Source organism: Cavia porcellus, unplaced genomic scaffold (genome assembly GCF_034190915.1).
Source record: "Cavia porcellus strain 051 isolate PalLab524CR breed Dunkin Hartley unplaced genomic scaffold, mCavPor4.1 scaffold_24, whole genome shotgun sequence".
NCBI lineage: Eukaryota > Metazoa > Chordata > Mammalia > Rodentia > Caviidae > Cavia > Cavia porcellus.
This window is the reverse complement of record NW_026947507.1, coordinates 15,246,558-15,263,464: the sequence shown is the minus strand read 5'-3', so window position 1 is coordinate 15,263,464 and position 16,907 is coordinate 15,246,558. Positions and strand designations below refer to the sequence as shown.

At 35.2% G+C, this 16,907-nt stretch overlaps 1 protein-coding gene and 1 long non-coding RNA gene across 18 annotated transcripts in view; one reads left to right on the top strand and one right to left on the bottom strand.

The window, feature by feature from the left end:
• The window catches only part of Tenm3 (teneurin transmembrane protein 3), a 2,467,413-nt gene that overhangs the window by 1,726,661 nt on the left and 723,845 nt on the right, over positions 1-16,907 (top strand). The gene's annotated exons all lie outside the window — the stretch shown is intronic.
• LOC111756601 (uncharacterized) overlaps positions 1-16,907 on the bottom strand; it is a 148,130-nt gene that overhangs the window by 10,053 nt on the left and 121,170 nt on the right. For both annotated transcript variants that reach the window (XR_010042580.1, XR_002791025.2), the window contains exon 6: positions 9,692-9,750. This is a non-coding gene — a long non-coding RNA (uncharacterized LOC111756601). The remainder of the gene's footprint in view (positions 1-9,691; positions 9,751-16,907) is intronic.

The following is a 16,907-nucleotide window of genomic DNA, read 5'->3' as shown; positions in this document are numbered from 1 at the left end:
AACTAAAGAATGAGGAAACTAAGATCAAAGACTTTCTTCTCCCCTCAGACAGTTTGAGCTGGCTCTTTTCTCGTGGATATTTATCAGAAGAGTTGGGGTGATCATGAGTATCTACTTGAAGTCCATGCTGAAGAAAGTAATCAGAGAATCAGACTAGGAGCAGGTTCAGATGCCCCTGGATGAAGAGGATTGAAATAAGAACAATCAGTGTCAAAGACAATACGAAAGTCAAGGAGAGTAACTGTAAGAGAGAAGCCTTTTCATGCTGATTATAAAGAGGCCACGTCATCCCAAATACATGTGCAATAAAGTGAAGAGAATGCAGCAGTTATAAAAGATCTACAAGCCCAGATGACAGGGGATGATGACCAGGAAGAATAATAGAGGAAGGCAGAAAAATCATGAATCACTTTAAAGTAGCAGAAAAAGACAATTAAACAATGGAAACAAGGGGTAAACTGCTGGGGTAGAAAGGGCATGTGGCATCCTCATCTTGAGTTGCTTCATACATGAAGGAAACTGTGATGGTCAATCTTGATTGCCAACTTGATTAGCTTAAGAGATTCCACCATGATAACTAAGCAAATTTCAGGGTGTATCTGGGTCGGGAATGGTGACAGAACCTTGGCGTCTATACCTGGCCCCGAGCCCCTTCCTTTTTGGCTCTTTCTGTGTCTCTCCTTCCTGGCTCCCATGAGGTGAGCAGTTTTCCTCCACCCTGCACTACTGCCATGATGTTTCTGCCATGGAGCCAGCCAACTGAAATTGCAATGAACCAAAATAAACTTTTCTCACTTAAGACATGATAACAGGTATTTTGTCCCAGCAGTGTCACAGGAAGTCTGTGACTGGTCCAGCTTCTCACAACTGGTTACTGGCAGAAGCATGGTGGAAAAGGCTAGATCATAAGTGAATAATTGACTGTGACAGATTTTCTTAAAGAAGGAAAAGGGATTTACTGGCTGATTTCCTTTTCAAAAGGAAGAAAGAATATGAATCCTATATGTAAGTTTAATATCAATAGTAAATAGTCAAAGGTCACTTCACTAAAACATAAAAAGTATGAAATGAAAGATCAGAAATAAAGAAAGCTTGAACTATGCTTTCTCTTTCTCCTTAAGAGAATATAAGAAGACCTTTGAGAAGTGATATAATGAGTCGATAGTTACAAAATTTAATATGCGAGAGTTGGGAGACATTGAAATTTGTGTTTAACTTTGTTAAGTAAAATATGAAAAGATAGTTATCTATAAAAGGAGAAATAGACTAATTTTTTAAAAGCTTAAATCTTCCACATTTCTTTTTTGTTAAAGAAGCAGAATACACACTGAATTAATCCTGATTTTATAAAAAAAAATTCCTTGGTTGGCTACCATGTTATGAACTAGGGAATTCAGCTCAAAATTTATAGCACTTATATAGAGATTTTTTTCTCCGTATTTCTTATGTTTGTGTTGCAGTAATGAAGAAATATGGAAGCCGTCTGGTGGCCAAATAATATCTTTAAATTCCCATGGATAAAGTGTCCCCTTTATATTTCAAAGTTATTAAGTTCAAGTCCTGTTATGGTTCCACTTTTATTAGTTTTTTCCCATCAATGCAATTATTGATTGATTAATTCTTATTGCTTTCTAAAGTAGAAAAAAATTATGTCTGAAATAAAACAGTTTCTAGAAAAGAAGGAGTGAAGTGTATCTAAAGAGAAGTTCTGAGGAACGTAGTTAAACCTTTTTCTACCCACTCAGCTGAGTCTGTAGACGCACCCCAGACAAACTTTGCTTAGGCAAGGGTGCAGAAAGAACCAGAGTTGCTTACGTGGGGTTGTTGTTCAATTAATGTTGCTCAGCACTAGCACAGCCCCATGTACAACATGCAGTGTGCAAAGCTCTCGCACCCTTCACCCCATCGGCCCTGTGAAGCCTGTGAAAACTGAGGGTTAGAGAACTCAAATGCCCCTTCAATACCACGCAGCCAGCATAACAAACCAGAATTCAATTTCAAGTCATTCTCTCTTCTTTCCTTTTCTCACCTATTTTTTCCTGCAGGTGCAGTGTTTATTTTGTCAGCTTCATTCACCTCATAAGTGCCAACTTCTTGGGGTTAAAGAACCAAATGACACATTAGAAACTGGCAAGAGCAGAATATCAGTTCCCCAAAATCATGGCCATGTTTCTGTCCCCCTGAGATAACTTGAGTCCATGTGTGTTGATAAATCATCTTTCAAATCATCTTTCAAACAGAAGGCAGACTCCTCTTGTGGTGACATGACTCAGATAGCTCACGTCTCCTGCCTTGTAGGCCTCTGCTCAGCATCCTACGTTACCTGGGATATGTCTTAAAGGACAGCCCACGCCAATGGTGGAACAAAGCTATGTACATAAATACCATAAGTAAACACTTCATATTAAAATATTTAAGTTGAAATGTATGAAATTGGCATAGAGAGAGGTCAAAAATGGCTGAATTTTGGCAGCTCTGTGTATACAACCTAATATATTTACAACAATTCCAGTTAAAAGGTTTATTCAGTGATAAAGTTAGATACAATCAGCTTACTCACATTGTCTTGTGATTATAAAAATCACAGCTCTTCTACCATATGCCTAGATTTTAAGTCTTTGAAACCAAAATGTCCAGTTGTCATTTACATGAAAATACTTTTACCTACAGAAGATAGAATCCATTGAATAAGATAGAGTTATTCTTTACTATTTAATTTAGTATTTTTGTATTATCTGTTTTTCTTGGGTTTTATTTGTTTGTTTTGTTGGTTTTTGAAACAAGGACTCATTATTTAGTTGAAGCTAGCCTTGAGCTCACTAGATAGCCCAGGCTGGCCCAAAGCCGAGGCAGTCCTCCTGCCTCAGCTTCCTGAGTGCTAAGTTAGAGGCATGGGAACCTCACACCTGGCTCTTCTTATCATTACATCAGACATTTGGCTTTGACTCTTGTCTTTTGTAAAATTATAAAACTGATGTCTATTTTTTCCTTCAAAAATTGTTTTTATCTTAATGAATGAAATGTACTCAAGAGAAACCTACTATATTCAGCAAGGCATAGTATTACAGACACACGTAGCAAGAAGGTAAAAAATGATGCTACGGAGTATAGGTATTTGTTGTACAAGAGAAGTGTGTGGTTCCAAGGTTCCTTTGGAGGCATGGTGTGTTCCTCTTCATATGGGTCCCATCACCTTAATGCCTTCTCTTCTTTATTCTGTGTATCCAGATTTCACATATGATATCTCATGTCTTTTCACAAATTATTCTCTCATTACCATAATTGATAGCCCATCCTGTCTTTCTACAATTTAATACTAACTGCCTTATTAGATTCACAACTCATTTATACATTTCATTAATTCTAATGCTATATTCACGTTTTTCATCATCCTATATGCTTTTACCCACTTCAAATTCTGTTAAACTCAAAGGAGGGACCATAGAACCCATGGGATTTGTTCTTTAGACTCTATAGATTGCATATAATTAAAATGTAATAGTATAATAATGTAATCTCTAAATTTTAACAGCTTACATAATGCAGTCCACATATTTATTCAAATATATCAACACCAAAACACAGAAGTATTAAAGCCTAGATAACACAAAAAGATTACATGAATACTGGGTGTCCTAACTGTGCAGAAACACAAGTCAGTATAAAATGTAGGAAAGAGAAAATGTGAAATCACTTGCATTCAGTCAGGTAGTAATTGGGGAGAGTTTTAGTTTAGATAGATTTTTGAGAAAACGGACAAATTGAGAACGTATCATTGGGTATTTAAAAAGGAGTAGATAAAAATAGTGCAAAGTGATAGTGAATAAAATGGAGTGGAGAAGGTCACAAGAGGCTATAAGGACATGCTTTAGGAGGAAAGTAAAAGTTTAGTATTGTTATAAGAATAGTTTTTGCTCTGAGTTTCTGATGAGAAGCCCTGTGGCTGGAGAAGATGAGATGTGATGAGTTGATCCAAGAGATGGGCTCCATATGTTTTCATTACAGACTGAACCGGTGGTGAGACACCCAATTTCAGACAACCCATAGACTAGAATTGGATTTGAGGTAGTAGAAAAGGGGAGTGGAGTGTTGCCTGCAGGAGCAGATCACACCCACGTAAGACCTTGAACTTGGGAGAGATCAATAAAGCCCTGTGGATGTAGAGACCAGGAGGGAGCCAAGCTGGGGTCCATAATAAATATCAGTGGGAGTAAAAGAGAAAACAATATGAAAGGAAGACGATGGCTATCAAAGAAATAATAAGAAAAACAGTCAGGGATGATTTCAGAGGAGGGAATTTCAGAGACGCGATTAAGCAGAATGAAATCAACTGGGCCAAAATGACAAAAAGACCACGTTGAGCAAGAACTAATAGCTACTGTGATGTTTTGCAGAGAAAGAGGTCAGCAAAAAGCATTCCAAAACTAAAACTTGTCAGTAACAGGAGGAAAAAAATCAGATTCTTTGAATGTATGTTTTGGGGAGGGGGTACACACAGTATTGAAGAAGAAGGTAACTTTATTTTAAAGAATCTTAAAGAATACTCCTTTTGCAAAGAATGATTAGACACAGGCTACTTCCATTGAGTCAGATGCTCTCCCTGAGAGTAACTTAGGCACTTCTGGAGCTACATTAATCTTTTTCAGTCCCTGGAGCACCATTAAGTACAGGCAGCAGTAATTTACTAAATTGCATACTCGAAGCCTGAAAGAGTTAATGCGGCTCCAAAAGTGCCTAACATTTACCCAGGGAGTAATTTACACACTGGAAGCATCTGGCTGAATATGGATTCAATTGTTTACTGTACTGTGGGTCTCACAGAAAGGAGGTCACATGCTTTCTCTTATTGAAAAGTTCTGGGGAACAATTTCTTTCATTTAAAAAATATGCACCTACTGCCACATTTTCCTCTAGTAATCTGTTTTTATAGGCTAAAAAGAAAGTATGTTATAAAACATAAACTCAGGATCTTTGATTTACCAATGCAAACTATACTACTTTCTTATAATTTCCCCTTTGTTATCTGACAGTTTGGAGTTTACAAGGTGGAAGAGATAACTGAGAAAGGAATAGATTTGGAAACAGTTTTTATTTCCACTCTGGAAGAGGTCATTCTGTAAATTATACAAATGTTTGTATTTTACCTCTCAGTATGCCAGAATACTTCAACGAATGTTGTTTAATACAAAACAGAGAGACATTCTTGCATGTATCAATGCCAATTTATCCTCAACCAGCGTACATTAGTACGCATGTTCAGGACTGCTCAAATGGCAAGAGAGGCATCAAATTTTTTAAAAATCCCTTCCGCATGTTATATGCCTAGCACAGTGGATAGTATGTTACAGAAAGGGCAAAACACTCACAGGAAAAGATCCTTTGACCTTAGGGAAAGGATGCTACAAATGAACAAATACACGTAGAATTGTAGACTTTAACTGCCAAGATAATGGTACTATTTCCCAGGATGACTGAAACCCAAAGCTTAGTATGTAATTGCTTATATCTCTCAAGTGATTGTATTTGTAATCAACATCTTCTGCCTAGCAACAGAAATATATAATCATTTTTATTAATATTGTATCCATTTGCTTGGGGTTGCTAAGTCTTATAGTATCTCTTTATAATTTGGGCTATTTACATTTAAGTTCATTTTACCTTTTCAAAAGGATGTTCAGTACATTTACAACATAAGCTGAAGTTGTTGCTAGAGGTTCTGATTTTTAAATACTTTTCCATTATTTATTTTCTATATAACCAACATAATATCCCATTTACATGTGCCAGTATTTATGCAATGGACTGATATTTTTTCCAGATAAAATAGTGTATATTATTTGTATTTGCTTAGAAAAATGTTACACAAAAACATAGAACATAGATGAATGTTTTTAATGTAATAAACTCTTCTCAATATTCCAAATCTTTGTAATGTCTAGCTGAACTGCATTTTTTAATGAATTGTTATAAAAATATGTGGTAAGATGAATAAATCATTTGAGAGAATAAATCATTTTTTAGTCTTACTATCCTAGTCTACGTGACTGTACAGTTTTTACATACATTCTGAGTGTGAGTCTGTCCTCTTAGTGATGGAATAATGCTCCCCGTTGCTACCCTCATTCTTCCCACCCACCCCCAGTTCTCTCTCTGCCCTTATTTTTCCCTATGGGTCTCATAAAGCTTCCTGGAGCCTCTGTAATCCTCCCTGGTTCTTTGCATTTTCCTCTGATCTCTGAACAGTTACGCCGGACCACTTCATTCCTGATAGCCCTCAGGCCACCATCTCTCTATGAATCATTTTGTTGCTTACGTGTTGTATTTAATATGAATACTAGTAAATAAATGTCTGCACCAAAATTATTGGAGCATATATCATATCTACATGTTCCTTTGACCATAAAATCCAAAACAATTTATAGAAAAATGCACGCTTATAACCGTCCTGTAAAATAAGTAAGGACTGAAATGATATTTTTTGTTTTATAGATTTTTTTTAATTCAGAAAGAATTAAAAGGGGCAAAAGGAGCTTCTTTTTCTACTCTAAAAGTCTTGTGAGTTGTTCTAGCCTGCTTTGGAACATGCAGCCAGTTATTATTTACTCGAATTGTGTGGGTGAGTGTGTGTGTGTGTTTCATTTCACTGTGTGTTTGAAAAAAGCCTTTTGCAAAGGAGTATAAACCATATATTATTTGCCCATTAACCTAAAGCCAAAAAGGGCAGAGTAGCAGGTTGTAAAGCAAAGTAATCTTCAGTAAATTGTGCAGTAACAGTATTTGGGATTACAATACCATTAATACACTAAGGCATACATTTTAAAATAAATGCTAAAATCTCAAAGGTTTGTATGGCTTATATTTATACTAAAAACTGTCCTGTGTGTGTGTGTGTGTGTGTGTGTGTGTGTGTGTGTGTGTGTGTGGTTGCAAAGGAAATAAATGAATTTGACTATGAAAATGCACATTGCTATACGAAAGCAAAAATAGTTCACTGGAGAGAGTCTCACAAACAGAAGACTAGAATTATATTGGGAAAGAGTGATCACCATATAATGCTTACACTGACCCGTAGTGACTGCTGCTAATGGTAACTATCAGATACAATCTTTAAGAAGAAAGAAAAGGAAAATATTCATTCACTCTTACATGTCCTGGTTCTTTTCTGGAATTACAGCTCATTTCTTTCATCTACCCTTTACTGCTTTAAAAAAATTTCACGATAGAAAAGAATTTATATAATTGCATGATTTTACATAGCAATATCCATAAAAGAAAAGTATCAAACACATTTTAAATTCTATGTCCCCTGGAAATATCCCAAGCTTTTATGGTAGCAAATCAGCTAAGGTTCCCATGGAGAAAAACAATGGACTAATACAGGAATCTCAGGACACGTACTTTTTATCTGCAAGAAGCTGAGACTGCTTTACTGATATCAGGTCATTAATCATCACTAGGTAAAATAATCCTCATCTCTGAAATAGGCAGAGATTATTCTCTTGGTTTTATGAATGAGGGGAATGGAACGAAGTTTAAAAGGCTCACCGAAAACCACATCCTCAGCGCCGGCAAATAAACTGATGATCTACTAAGTCCTAAATCTGGGCACTACCCAGTCTTGCTTTCATTTGTGCATAAGCAAAACAGTGAAAGTAAACCTCACCATGCATGATAGGTGTGTCGCTGAAAAATGCTTGCAAATTCAATTTTTGTCAGGCAAATTGTATTTTAAATAAACAATGAGCAATGCAAGGAAACCAACCTTGAGCTTCTTTTTTTTTGTAACATAAATAATCCTTTTATAATGGAAATAACATTCATCATTTATCTATTTTGCAACTTTTTTTCCAGGGATCAAACTCACAACCACGCATTTGCAAGGTAGACACTTATGCCACTGAGCTAAATCCCCAGCCCCCTATTTTGCAACTTTTGAGAACAACCTAATGTTTGTTTTTAAAGCAAGCGCAGACTAGAACTCAACACTTATCCTGTGACTCTTCTAATGTCTCCTTTTCTCTTTCTTCACCTGCCTCTAATTGCTTGCAATCTTCTCTTTCTTCTTTTGTGCATCTTTCGTAAGCCTCAGTCCAGAAATGAGCCAGTACACATACTTGACTAGACCACTAGCCAAATTTGAATGCACGGATTAAATAGATTACAAAATTACAATATTTTATCAGGATTCTAGTTGGTTAAGTGACCATTGGCTTCTATTTTCATTAACTAAAGCATTTTTCAGAGTTGCTCTTCTGCAGGTTTTTCATGCCCCTAAGGTCTGCTAGCCTCTATTTTCTACTTTCTGTTTCATTGACAAGAGAGAATCCACAGAGTTCCCTCACTTTCTTCTCCTGTACTTCAGAAGTATTCATTTCAACAGATTTCTCCTTCTTACCTTTTTTCCTTGAAGAACCAAGGTTGCTTTTAGGGAGAAACTTTGTCTCTTCTGTATCTCACTGCAACTCGAATTGCCCAATATTTCCCCAATATTTCGTCTCATCTATATCCACTCTCTCGGTTATATCTAGTCTCTTCCGAATACCCCAGCTCCATTCTAATGTTGCCAACATTTCAGGAGTTTGTTTATTTCTATTGCCAACTTTATTGTTTATTCAAGACAATTGATAACATCCTCATTTCCAAATTAGAGGGTTTTTCCCTTGGTACCAGTCTCCACTCCCCACTTTAGCATTTTCTGAATTGTTAATGCTCCAACATAGAGCACTAACAATATGTAGGATGTTTGCCCTCCCATCTTGCTCCACGCTCACTCTGCTTCACAGTCCACTCTCACTTTTGCCAGTATCTACGTGCAAATCTCTAAGGTCTTGATTTAACATTTGTCTTTTCCTGTATACTTCTGGATCATACCTAGAGCTGCAAAATCCTCATAGAATTAATATTGACCACAGGAAATTACATGCAGCTATTAAATGACATACGTACACCTTTATAAACACAGACAGATGTATTTTGGCATAGTATTTAATGGGAAATATTGAATAAATATTCTATAGAAATATATGAAAATATGACCAGCAGTTATGCAGAAATGATGGGAGAATGAGAGGCTTTTTTCCAAAGCCTCTGCAGTACCCATGACATCTAGATCCATATTTCCAATTATATAGTCCTGGAAATCCCAATAGACGATCAAAGCCAAACCACGCAAAACAAAACACATCAAACTCTGACCTGAACCTCCCTTCTAGCGTTTCTTGTTTTACCCTTAATCTCAGTCTACTCTTCTGTCCGTTCTTCCATCTGTCCTCTTAACAAGATCATAGAGTTAAGAAGAGGGGAACACAGAATTTGAAGGCTGTCTGACTCCAAACATCCGGCTTGTGCCCTCATCCCAAACCCCCAGCAATCAAGAAACATGAACAAAGCTTCCTTTGCAGTTGTGTGAGGAAATCCAACAAGATGAAAACCCAGTGGAGCCCCTGAGTGAGGGATAAAAGGCTGCTTCCCCTCTTCATCCTACAGTACACCTGACTATAGCGCTAAACAATCTTTTTCTCAGTTTGATACAGATTCAAAGGAATTGTGCTTCCCAGTTTCTTTGGTTGACAATCCTTTTACACAGCCTTGACCATTATTCACTTGATCCTCTTGGCCACAGGTTAAAACTGGGACCCGAAGAACAAGAAACCCACGCTAAATATGTACATAGCACTGTCCTTCAACTTACCATTTAAAATGCGGAACTCCAGGAGAATCACTTTTGGGTTCCGTTGTTTTTCTAAATTTCTGTCAGACAACAGCACAAGGAAAATGTCATAGTTAAAGTATACACTTCTCATTCTCTTTGGTGTAACAGTACTCAGAAAAAAAATATATGTATATCTGTTTTCTCTCTGGATGAGTGACAGTGTTTGAGCAAATGGATGAGGGAGAGAAAAACAACGTGAAGCTCGCAGGGTAAGGCACTGCTAAGCACAAAAGGGACACAGACAGTGTCACTGCTGAGAGGCAGAGTGCTAAGTAGGAAGAAAGACAAGAGGACAAGAGAAACAGAAACATGAGTAGGTTAGTAATTACATGGCATAGAGGGTTAAACAAAGAAATGGATTTATTTTTTTAAATGATAGTCAAAGAAACTAAAACTCCCAGCCCAATTTCCAAAAGAAATAGGATCTGTCCCCTGCTTCTTGTCCTCATGGCCTGGTGTCTCTGCAGCCTCCCTATCTCATTTCATCTCACTCTTTCCTTCACTGCCATATCTCTTTACTTCGTGAACTTCCTAAGGTTCTCTAATTCCCTTCACTTTATTTTATTTTGCCTGTATCATGTTTCCTGCTGTGCCATCATTATCATAGCCTAGTTCCCTCCACGTAAGTAATAGATCATCTTAAATCATTTCTATTTTGAACCATTGTCCTCACTTTGTAACCTTTTACCTATCCCTTCTACTAATCCTTCATTAAGTTGTTATTCACCCACTTGACAGTGTTAATTCAGCAATTTCACTTCCTCTGCCATTGACTAATGCAATCTGCAAAAGCCAGATAATGACCATCAAGGCAGGAACAGTGCAGTTTTCTGTAATACCACCACTTCCTTGTGGACTAAGCAAAAGATGATGATGATAGGACTGTAATACAGACCAACATTAATGGTATGAATGCTATGTACCGATACTGCTCTAAATATTGCACATGAAATTATTTCCTTAAATCTTACAATGTCCTTCCAAAGTGGTACCATATTTGTTTTCAACTTATATATGAAAGAACTGAGATACAATATTAACTATTAGCCCAACGTGATGTGACTTTGCTGAGGCCACCTGCTTTTATTTTTATAGTGCCTTCTCCTGAGGAACTTTGGATAAGTGTGTCACTATTGAAGTATAAGATACCCTTTTTCCTGCCAAAAACAAATTAATAACCTTGAATCTTACACATTCAGACTCTTCTCATTTGAGGGTGTTTCCTAGTCATTGGATTCTCTATTTGTTTTTTAAAATATCTTTATCTTATCTTCTTTTTTGATATTTTTTTAACTCTATTGTTTTAGGCCCTGATCTTAAGACCTTCAAATACCATGCATGAGTTTATCAATTCAGTGAGCATTTATTGTGCGCCAATCATTGTGCCGACTTGATAGCCATGTCTGTGTGTCCCTCAAGGAGATCAGAAGGAGCAGAGCAGGGAAACAGTGGGGGAAGCACTGCCTTACAAAGGTCCATTTCTGAGCAAAGGCAACTGTACAGAGACCTATAGAACAGACACTACATGAGCTGGGAGCAACTGTGTCCTGCCACTGAAGACAGATGGGAGCAGGGTGGACATGGTGCTTTCATGAAAGTTTGGTTTTTGTTTTAAGGGGAGCTGAAATCAGTTCGTGAAAACACAAACCTCTCCAACCAGGGACAGAGGTAACAAGAAAAATAAAGTACCTATTAGCAAAAGTAGGTAAACTAGAAACTCACATTCCACTACAGAAACATCTTTAGAAATTATCTTGGGCCTATTGGTAAAACCTCTTAAACTAACACCTTTCAAAAAAAAAAAGTGATTCTAATATCCAAGTTCACTTCCATCTTAGTCTAATCAGATTTCTTTTCTTTTAATTGTTTCTGAGTTTTGTAAAGTTATTGGTATAACATGATTAATGTGAGGCCAAAGTAACTATCTATGCAGGTATAATGAAAGAACTATACCATAATCAATCAGTTTTCTTTATCCATTCTAATCATTAGCAGTTACCAATCTATTTGTATATTGCCATTGGTAGTAACTTACCAGAATGTTCAGAGTGAATAGATCTGCCGTGACAAGGCCTGTTTTATGATGTTTGTCTTTGAAAAATCAACAGATAAGTGACTCAAATAATTAAAATATAGATCTTTACTAATTACATATAATTTGATATCTAAACATTTTATAAGAAATGTAGCATTACAAATTTCTGATAGGTTGATTAACTTACTAAAATCAGGCTGAGTCTTATGGAGGGTGTATATCACAAAATACTTTGTTACCAAATTATCAATATTTCAAGAATCCAATAAAGGATAACCTCTGCTTATTAGACACACAAGTGCCTAATTTAATATGTCAGGTATTAAAAGCTATACAAAGAATGTTGTTTTAGGCTTGTACTGTGTATAGTAGTTGCTCTATAATAAACACATATTCTATTAAATAATATTTTAAGTATACTGTCTAACATTAATCCAGCCTAATAATGCATTATAATTATGAAAGGAATTTAAGTATTCTTAGAAGTACAGCCATCAGATAACTGAAACAAAACAACAGTATGCTGAAATGAACAAGCTCAGAGCGACAGTGAATTCAATTGAGCACGCAATTCTTAGCAGTTTGTACCTCATTTTGAGTTGCCCTGGCTTTGATTATTTTTCATTAATTCTTTAAACAGTAATCTAGTATCTTCAATTAGATATAATAGACAAATTTACAGAAACTGAAGCCACATGACTTTGAATCTGTCATAAAGCCCATGTACCAGAATCTACGGGAGTAATATGGAGCAACACTAAAGCCACAGGGGAGAACTGTGCACAAAATCCCACTTAACTGTTTTTATCCCTTTGGGTTAATGTCATATAGTAATAAGCAGCAGGCGAGGAGGTTTTATCAATAGATTGCTGCTGTTAACAGAAGCCCACCAACAGCCTCCTTCCCAATGATTACAACTAAAGGAACCTGAAAACAACAAACTAATAATCATAAATAAACATTAATATTGAACCATGGCATTCCTTTCCTTTGAGAACCAAGCAGATAATTTCAAAGGAACAACAATAAAAAAGGCAAAATACCAGTTTCATTGAAGAGTATCATTGATAGAAAATAGCTCACAAAATATTTACTAGGGGACACAGGCAGATAACACAGCAGCATAAAATAAAAAATTTTATTTGATAAAAAAGTAAGCTAGAAGACATTCAGTAAACTGTTAACCACAATTTGATATCTCTGAGATAAGATCATGTGCAGTTTCTGTATTTTCTTTAAAAGCAGTATTATCATATAAACAAGAAATGATCTTAAAGCAGAACTATATGCAAAGTAAGTGAACTATTTGACAAAAATTTTGTTCATAAGGAAAACACTGCTCCCCTAAAGTTCAACTAATTAATAAAAAATTAAAAAGATACTCTTTCCTGTCTTTCAGTGATCTCTCTTCACTGTTCCAGTAACAGAAGCAAGAATTAATGGAGCTTGTTTCTGCTCGCAGCTTCAGCATGGATTTGTACTGGCTTGCCTTTTCCATTTCAGTGATCAGGGTGGGCAGAGCAGTGGAAATAAGTTACGTAAAAGGTTTCTGCCTAGTTGTTGTTTTAATTAATCTGGGTCCCTAAATGATACACAGACTAAATTGGGTGGTATGGAACCTGTCGCTGTTAAGTAATTGGTTTGAACCCAAATGCAGGTTGTGATCAAAAGTTGTCACCGTCCAATGGCTACTCATTGGCCCATATGAAATGGGTTGGTGGTCTCAGTCTAATTCCTTATGGACCAGTGTCAATCTCATGAAAAGCATTACCTAAAGTACCACTAATTGGTTGACATTCTCAGCATGAAGGAGTGCATAAAGAAATTGGAATCTAAAATAGCTTTCAAACTTAGGCTGAGAATGAGAATGCAGAGTGCGGCGCTGAAGGGGTTACTCCTGTTGCCAGCCATGAGCTGTTGTGGAAAGACAGGAGTCCATTTCCAAAGGTTTTAACACAATCCCTATTTTCATAAGCAGTGGAAGCAAAGCCTCCCAAAATTGAAACTTTTGTAGACTTCTCAAATCCTTGGACTATGCTCTTCACAATCCTGCCTTTTACTTAGATGTCCCTAGGGAAATTTAAGCAAAGATATTTTACCAAAAGGCAACAGGCTGAAACTGACTCTGCTAACCCTTTAAAAAATTCTCAAATGGAGATCTAGCTTCATTATTACCAAACAGTGTGTGTTCATCACTTTAATTATAGGAAAAATCGATAGGGCATATAAAAGTACATGGCATATTTTACCTGACATTTGTGCTTGTTCACTTTATTAAGCATGCCTTTCTGAGCAGAAATAACAGGCTAGAATTTACCAAAAGGCACAGTGTCTGAGAGCAAAGATTTCTCTTGCATTCAATTTATCTCTCATGTGATGTCTTTACCATTCCAAATAGCATGTTTTTAGTAAACGAACGTGGAAACAAATTAAAAAGGCAATAAAGGATGCATTCTCGCATTAGTGCAGCCAGGCAGATTACTAATTCACAAATATTGAAACTAGCACTGATTGAGATGAATGAATTTCTCATAATTTAATAATGTAAATCACACAAACAGTGGAGATCGCTCTCATAACTAGTAGCGCTAGGAAAATGACTACAAATGACAACTCATAGAAGTATTGTGATAGAGCTGTTTATCTTGTTGCTTTATTTAGAATCTCTTCTGTTTTTTATGATTTCTCTTCTTTACTTTATCTCTTTACCTTTTTGTCTTTAATAATTACTTTCTCCTTAAGAAGACAAGGTGCCCAGAATCATTTAATATAGTTATGGCAGCCAAATTTTTCAAATTAATAATTTTATTTTTTTACCAGGCATATTTTAATCAGCAACTCTCTGGGGAGACACTACTATTTTAAACACATAGTGAACATTACTAGAAGTATTTTTCAAAAATTACAAAAATATGGCAGCATCACTGTATCACACACCAAAAAATGAGGGAAATGCAAATTTCCTTTCAAAGAAAAAATATCCAATGGAATATCCTTATTCCTAGAACTTCTTGTCATATAAAATATACTACTTAAAACATAGTTTAAGTGGCTCCGTAATTCCAAACTTCTGCTATGAAGCTTCATTAAAGTATATAAATTAGTACTACTGTCAGAGATGGCATTAAGTATTCAATAAGAGTAGACTTAATGCAATTAATAGCAATTAAAATTATACTTTTATGATGTCAGCCACCAGCATTGTAAAGACATAATTGCCTGTAAGGACTTTTGTACCATATTTATCCTCTAAAACTGTCCAATTTATATGAAAAATGCCAAAAACATATCCCATATGGGTACCATTATCTTCTCGGATTTTTAGAAGTAATCTGTCTTATCCAGCATGTGCACATTAGGCTAATTTGCTTTAATTAGTTTTTTTCTCATTTTGTTAATAGGCATGTTGATGTTAAGTTTTTATTTCAGAGGTACAGATGCTAACTTCACTCATTATGTTCCTGTTAAGGGGTCAGTATAGTTTATGATAAGCTGGACTTGGCCACTTAAATAGCATCGTTCTTCGAAATATCAGATGGTAAACCTTACTGAACACAGAAACTACCTTGCTATTATAGTAATAGTAAACAACTTGAACTCTGCCTAATTAATTAGTAGTTAAATATGAAGAGTTTCACCGTTTCTGCTGCGACAAGGCATTTTTAAAAGAACATAATAAATTAGATAAACTAATGAACTGACTTCACAAACAGTCATGTGTGACTCCTCAAAGCATTCATAAGAATTACCATGAATCCATGCCAGTATTTTTTATTTAAACCGGGAGGCATAATACATTTTTTTTAAAAATTCTTCTATTTTCTGGATCCAATCATGGCTCATGGCTCAAACCTTACCACTGGTATATTAAAATAATTTTATTAATTATTATTAATTGCATCATCTGTAAAATTTTCTAGCACTGAACTCATGTAAAGAAAAATAATTATATATATATATATATATATATATATATATATGCAAGAGTAATACATACAATTAAAACTTTGCCTGTTATCTGAGGACAAAAACTTTTATACAAGTAATTTAGAAGGTTGAGTAGCATGCCCCGATGAAATTTAGAAGACTTAGGGGACATATTAATAGTGGGATTGCTTTTTTTCTATTTGACAAATATATTAGCTCCAAATTTGCATACATGTGTATGTCATAAAAGATATTCTTTATATTCATTCAATCAATTTCTCATACTTATTTTAAATGTTTTGCTATATTTGTGTTATCAGGAAATAACCAATGTAGCCACATAATTTTTATAATTGTAATAAAACCATAAAATATAGTATCTGAAAATATGTACTTTTGAGTGTGCTGTTTTGCAATAATAAATTTAGCATTTATCAAGTTAGTTCAGGTTTGTATCTTTCGGGAAATTTCACAAATAAAAAAAATCCCAATTGGAGATGGTGAATAGTTAAAGGAAAAAAGATTAAAATATTTTAATAGGAAGAAGCTAGAATAATTATGTTGTTAAGATACATAATTATTAAAATAATTGTATTATTTTATTCCCAAGATAAATCTGTCCTTAAAAAGACATACTTTATAGATACTATTACAAATTGTTTAATAGCTTCTTAATAAAACAGTTTTGATTGTTTTCTTTGGTTTTGCTTTGTTTTGCTTAGGTTTTTGGTAAACTCAATTTTTACTCTAAGGTTGATTTATTTTCTTCAGGCAACCAATAGTCATTCTGATAAGATCTATCAATTAAACATTTCATGTAACTAACTGAAATGATTAAGGAATTCAGAAAAACGAAAAAAGCAAAAAGCTGCATAATTCATTCTTTTTAACTATTAGTTTCCAAGATTAAAGTGGCTTTCACAAGCCAGAATGTTTAGCAAACAAAAAAGAAAGTAAATAACAGAAAAGAGAATAAATTAGGATGAAATGGTCCTTCATGACCTAACACATAAGGCTTTCAGATATAATTTGAATGTAACTAGTTCTTCTGTATTCCTTTTGTCTCTTTTGCATTATAAAACATAGTGATTACTATTCACTGGAATTGAATTAGTCTTGTTTATATTTAGGTTCTTGTTCTAACAAAAATAGAATGAATTGCAATCTGCCTTTATCCCATTTGTATAGTGAAGATATACTCTAAGTCAATGGTTCGACAACAATGGAATGAGC